The following is a 6,787-nucleotide window of genomic DNA, read 5'->3' on the forward strand; positions in this document are numbered from 1 at the left end:
CACTACAGTGCTCTGGTGACCACTGGGGCAACAGCTTTACTTGCTGATTTTATTCTAAAAATATCAGGAATTGGCCAAGTGCTTTTCCTCTGGAGAAAGGTTCAGAGCTCTTCCAAGGGTGCCTGACAGAGTGCAGAAATTTCTATTCCTGCAGTAAAGGAAGAGGGAGAGTTATGGAAGGGGTGGCAAGAAAAGCCCCAAGTTCACCTTCTGCTTGTCCACATAACACCTCTTCACCTTCCGGCTGCCAGAGGAGCTATGCTATTCTTAGCCATCTCCTGCGAAGGTAATTACACAAAACCCCTCTGAAACCCATTTCTGTATTTGTCCAAGAAATGTTTTTATCTTCTGTAAATCCCCTGCGCTGTAACTAAGCCCTTGGTCTGCCCTTGGCTGGATGGGAGGACAGCCAGGCTTCCTTTCTCCAACAGAGCCCTTTCTGTACCTGAAGACAATTAGCTCATCATCAGGCCAACCTCCTTCCCCTTCTCCAGACTGAAAATGTTCATCTTTAGCTTTTTCTTGTCTTTCTCCTTCTTGTTATTTCTTCGATCCCTTTCCTTTTCACTATTGCCAAGCACTTTTCAGAACTGGACCTCCTGCTATGCAAAAAGCCCAGTTGACCTTGATCTCCAATCGATGGGGAAAAGGTAGAGTTAAACAGAGTCCGGGGGAGCAACAGAGAAAGTCAAGGCAGGTGCCTCTTACCCGCAGCTGTGGAGTACAATTGAGTCATGGATCAGAAAACCCAGATGTCAGTACAAAATCAAGGCCGCCAATCCAAGGTAGCATCCTCAAAAAACAAGGCCAAGTCCAAAGGTATTGCTGATCCAAAAACCCAGGGAAAATCCAGCAGAATTGCTCAGTGAGGGGAGCAGCCTGGACGTGGGCTGGGGTAGTGAGTGGGTAGCTGCAGCCTTAAAATTCAAGTCTTAACTGTCATGGGGTGGGGAGGGGAGGATATCTCCCAAACGATTGAAGAATTGATCAGTAGTGAGTTCAGGATACTGTTCTGATTACCTTTTCAGACCAAGACAAAATTCCTCCATGTCACTAAACATAGGCCTCAGACCCTCTGGTGGACCAGGGCCAAACTTACGAGGATGCTGACGAAGCAGATGTGGTCCATGCCAAATGGTTCCTTCCTAATTGGATCATGTGATAGTCTTTTGGGCTTGAAAACTTGGAGTCATTTCCCTTTCCCTCCTCTCCATTGCCAGTTAGTCCCATTAAGTTAGTCGCCAAACTCTGGCCTTTCGGCGTCTCCCACATACTTGTTTCTTTTGGTCTCTATTTCCCACTCAGACCTGAACAACCTCAGTCCTGAACTGTGAATTGCTTCCTCATAGGACTGTCTGACTCCTGTCCCAGTTTGCCGACCTACACTATGCTCTGTTCCCTTTCTTTTATATCTTTATTTGATGATTTTGAATTGCCTCGAGGGATAAGTTTATACTCCTCAGTATTCCATCCAGACCCTTCAACATTTGGTCCTAAACGCCCTTTCCCAACTGTATCTCCCATCTCTTCCGTATGTGAGCCCTCGATTGAGTCAAGCATATTGCCCTTGAACACATCTGCTTTCCACATCTGTCTTTGTCCGTGTGCTTCCCTAGTCACTGTCTTCTGTGCCCATTTAAATTCTATCTTTAAGGATGCAGATCTAGTCTTAGTTCATCCAAGATCATCTTGGCCAGAAGTTCTCTACGCCCCCAGAGTTCTTATAGCACTTCGTGTCCATTTCCCTCATCCAGCCCTGTATGGTACCAGGCTGTTAGCTGGCCTTTCATATGTGTGTATTGACTTCCCTGTCTAGAGTTTTAAATACTTTGATGGCAAAAGTGGTCTTTTAGTGGTAAGGATATCACTCTAAACAGCTTAGCATTGTCCTGAAGGTTGGGATTTTGCTGTGGGTTCAGTGTAGTTACAGTGCTACAATGCAGTGATTCTCAATATTTTTCAAAGGCGAGGATCACTTTGTTTCCTTTTCATTGTCAAAAAATTTTTTTATCTCCCACATTGACGTCCTGATTCATTGAAATTTTTTAAAAAACAATGATCAAAGCTTTTGTGCATTTGGTGATGCTTTACAATGGAATTTTGGGTATAGTAACACCCACATGTATTTGAAAATAAGTAGTGTGGTATTTGTAAGATGTTTTTATTTATTTGGTCTATAGATGATTCTTCGTGAAAATGTGGTTTTGCTGACCCTAACAATAAGATCGGTTCCCCTGTGCCCTGCTGCCCCATTATTTGGTCACGTCATCATTATTATCTCACAGGACTGTTGTGAGGATTAGACGAGATACCATATATTAGGTGCATGGCACAATGCTTGGTGTTTAAGTGATCCTGATCATTCTTTCCCTTCTCCTTGTCACCGTCAGTTAATTTTGAAGGTGAGGAAGTTCTGGGACCTTCTGGGCAATTTGATTTGGATGGGACTGAGTTTGGGGGAGTGAATGTGGGGAAGGCAGTGTCTCTCAGAGGAAAGGTGAAAGAGCATTAAAGATCACCTAGAGGAGCAGTTCTTAAACATTTTATTCTCAGGACTCCCTTCCCCTCTTAAATATTATTGAGGACCTCAAAGAGCCTTTGTTTATGTGGAATATCGAGAAACTTAAAATATTTATTATTTTATTTAAAAAAAATAATAAGCCATTGCACACTAATATAAATTATACATTCTTATGAAAAATATATTTTCCAAAAGAAAAAAAAGTCACTGAGAAGAGTGGCATTGTTTTAAATTTTTACAAATCTCTTTAATATCCAGTTTAATAGAAGGCAGCTGTATTCTTACATCTGCTTCTGAGTTCAATTTTTGTGATATTTGGTTTTGGTGAAATTAAAGAAGAAAATCTAGGTTCATACAGATGTATTGTTGGAAAAGGGAGGAGTATTAGAATAGCCTTTCAGAAAATTGTGAATATTCTTTGAAATGAAACCAAACTCAACAAATGGTAGTTTCTTTTCTTTTTATAAATTTATTTATTTATCTTGGTTGCATTGGGTCTTCGTTGCTGTGCGCGGGCTTTCTCTAGTCGTGGCGAGCGGGGGCTACTCTTCATTGTGGTGCGCGGGCTTCTCATTGCGGTGGCTTCTCTTGTTGTGGAGCATGGGCTCTAGGTGTGCGGGCTTCAGTAGTTGTGGCTTGCAGGCTCTAGAGCGCAGGCTCAGTAGTTGTGGCGCACGGGCTTAGTTGCTCCGCGGCATGTGGGATCTTCCCGGACCAGGGCTCGAACCCGTGTCCCCTGCATTGGCAGGAGGATTCTTAACAACTGTGCCACCAGGGAAGTCCCTACAAATGGTAGTTTCTTAAAGGTTAGTTGCAATATGGAATCTGAAACAGCCATGAAGTTTTCATACTCTGTTACACTAACATCTACTCCTGTCTTGATTTTAAATGGGTCTTTTAATTATGTACGATTTTGTAACATCAACCATTGGTCATTTGGAAAATATTGGTTCACTGAGTTATGCAGAACTTCCAAGTGTTGACACATTTCATTATACAGTTTCAAAAAATTACATTCATTATTAATTACCACTGATCTCATCAGATAAGTCTTTAGTACTGGGAAGCTGCCAGGATCGTGGCAGATACAAGATTTTCAGAATTCTAATTTTCATTCAAAAGCTTGAATTTTATAATTGGCAACAAATACTGTCAGTTGTTTTTCTTGAATTGACAGGCTAAGTCTCTTCAGTTTTGAGAAAATGTCTGCCACATACCCAAGTTTGAATAGTCATAGTTTGTCACTTGTTCTTTCACATGAAAATAATGTTCCACACAAAAAAGCCGACAGTTTACCTTCCAACTCAGATGATGACATAAATGCTTTTCCTTGAGATAGCCACTGTACTTTGGTATGCCCCCAAAGTACTTCGGTGTACTTTCTTTCCATTTTGTCACACAAAATATGAAAAAGATGTGTACTCAAGGGTTGAGATTTAATAAAGTTAATATTTTTTAGAGCTTCATCACATACATTCTTAAGTGAAACTAGCATTTTCTCTTTACTGTGTGGCAGTAAAAAATACAGTGACTACTAGGATAGTTTGATACCACTGCCTTGTTTCGTGCTAAGAAGCCAGCAGTTTTATCCCCCATTGCTTTTGCATCATCATGACAAATGTCAAATGGTGGAAAAGCAAGTAACATCTTAGTATTATTATGGAAATAGTTTTGACCTCCAGGACCCTCAGAAAGGGCCTCGGGAATCCCTAGGGGTCTGTGGACCACATTTTGAGAAACACTGCTCTAAACTTTTGCAAATGGCTGGCCCTCCCAGGATGTAAAATATAGCTACCGGCACACATGGGAGGAGAGCCGAAGTCTTTTTCACACAGGGCAGTTTGCCTTACTTTTTGGAACCTGAGATGGACTTTTTATTTCTTTGCAGAACTGAAGGCATCTGGCTTGGGAACATGATTATTCTCCACTCACCTTTAAACTGCCTCAGCTCTTACTAAGTCTCTGGCAGTGATATGTTGATTATGTGAATTTAAAGCCCACAGGAGCCAGAGGAATGACAGATCAGATTCCCTTAAAGGAGAAATGAAATCCAGGAGCCCCTGCTGACCTTTGGTGTCATTCTGGTAGAATGACTGCTTCTGAGCCAGATGGCATGTGGCTTAAGCGGATATGTCTCAACCTGTTTCCTAGCATTAATTGTGCACGTTGATACTTCTTCATTGTGCAGTCCATAATTCTTCATTGTCACCCTCATTTAGATTTTTTTGAGGCAGCCGAATTCTAACAAGACTCCATGAATCCAAGCAATTTCAAAAGGTCCAATTTCTCTTAAATCTCCAAACTCAAACCTTTTTATATCCAATCATTGTTACAGGCAGACAGACACTGAGTCTCTCTTTTGTCAATCGAATTTAAGTCTAGCGACTTTTAAGAGCAGTGAGATTGAAGGACAGAGTCTCTATGCCCTGAAGGAGGTGGCTGAATGGAAGCCCATTTAACTTTTTGTTTAAGGGCACTAAATAAGGATCAATTTGTAAAGGCAGCTTTTCTAGTGTGGCAGAGTTAGCTTCTCATATCTGATGTGGATAAATGGAGGGTCAATACCCTTTATCTTATCAACAATTTCACCAAAAAATATTTATTAAGGGCATTCAGGTCAGGCTTCTCAGCTATAAACAAGCAAATACTCCAAGCAGAGCTGTCGGAACCCACTTCTGAGGGTTGTTGCTCATTAGGTCAACTGCAAATTATTTTAGAAATAAATTCTAAGCTCAGCTTTTGAGTCCTGTTAACTTCTAGACAACCTCCACCCAGGAGCTGCTTTCGTTCATCACTTTGAAGTTGACCTAATGAGCAACAAAAGTAAATTTAGCCAACTAGGAAAGAGAGCTGGCTTTTTTTCACCCAGGGTTATGTGTAAGGACAGCATTCTGTCATATGAGAATGTCACAGTTTAGACAGAAGAACACTAGTTCCAGGGAAGAAGGGAAAATAAGTTTTGGATATTTTATTTGACAGACTTTTACCCCTTTATATTTATTGTTTTTGAATTATATGCATACCACTAACCCACACCCCGACACACAACCTTCTTAAAGAGCCTGCAAACAAGTCATTGTAATTGTAAAACAGGAACATTTGCATATGCCTTCATGCTCTAAATTTTAGGTTTTACTTAGAATTTTGGTTTATTGCTTACAATAGGGGCAGAACATCCATGGCTTAGTAAATAAGAACCACTTTGACTTATTAAAATGTACTGCTTTTTTTAAAAGCCAACAAAATTTCAAATTACCTAAAATTTAAATCAACATGTAATGGGAGGCTTAGTTTGAGAGAATAAAGCGTGTTGTCTTTAGAGTTTAGGCAGGTTAGGAGACTCCAGGAGATGGGCCCATAAGAAATTTATTTGCATGAGGAATGAAGTTGCCTCCTGGGAGTGAATGAATCCTAAGAGAAGACAGCATTGCTGGAATACTGAAACGTTTCCAGAACTAGGGGAGAGTGTCAGAGGTGAGTGGCATTGTATATTCAAATTTAAACTAGCTACCATGAGCTAGCACCGCCTCTGTCCTTTTACTAGGGGAGTAATAATTAAGAGCAAGTAAAAACTAACAGAGCAATTTCAGGAAAATCTCTTTAACACATTGGCAAGTGTTAATCTGAAGTGCTTTGTAGCCCATGTAATAGAGTGAAAGAAAAGAGGGCAAGGAAGTCCATTTATCTTCCTAAGACTACACAGCACCTTCAATGTTTCCTTGTTTCCTTGCTGGCGCAGCACTAACTTTGGGCATTAGTGAGCACTGGTACCTTTGGTGGGTATCTGGGCATTGTTGTATTTTCACCATTGGTGTAGCCAAGAAGCAACACCCCAACAAGCCAGGGAAAAGGAAACCAACATAGTTCCCTGTCACCATGTAAAACGATAATTGAACTGGGGATAGTTTTCTGTTATGTTAAAAACTTCTGGGAATAAGCAAACTTACCTACTTGTTGCAGGAAGTACTTTTTCCTGAAAGATAACATTGTGAGCCAACCAAAAGAGTTTACTTTCGTTTCTTTTTATGGCTGTGGATGGACCTAGAGTCTGTCATACAGAGTGAAGTAAGTCAGAAAGAGAAAAACAAATACCGTATGCTAACACATATATATGGAATCTAAGGAAAAAAAGAAAAGGTCATGAAGAACCTAGGGGTAAGACGGGAATAAAGACACAGACCTACTAGAGAATGGACTTGAGGATATGGGGAGGGGGAAGGGTAAGCTGTGACAAAGTGAGAGAGTGGCATGGACATATATACACTA

Source organism: Monodon monoceros, unplaced genomic scaffold, assembly GCF_005190385.1.
Source record: "Monodon monoceros isolate NGI ecotype Baffin Bay Population unplaced genomic scaffold, NGI_Narwhal_1 Super_Scaffold_22, whole genome shotgun sequence".
Taxonomy (NCBI): Eukaryota; Metazoa; Chordata; class Mammalia; order Artiodactyla; family Monodontidae; genus Monodon; species Monodon monoceros.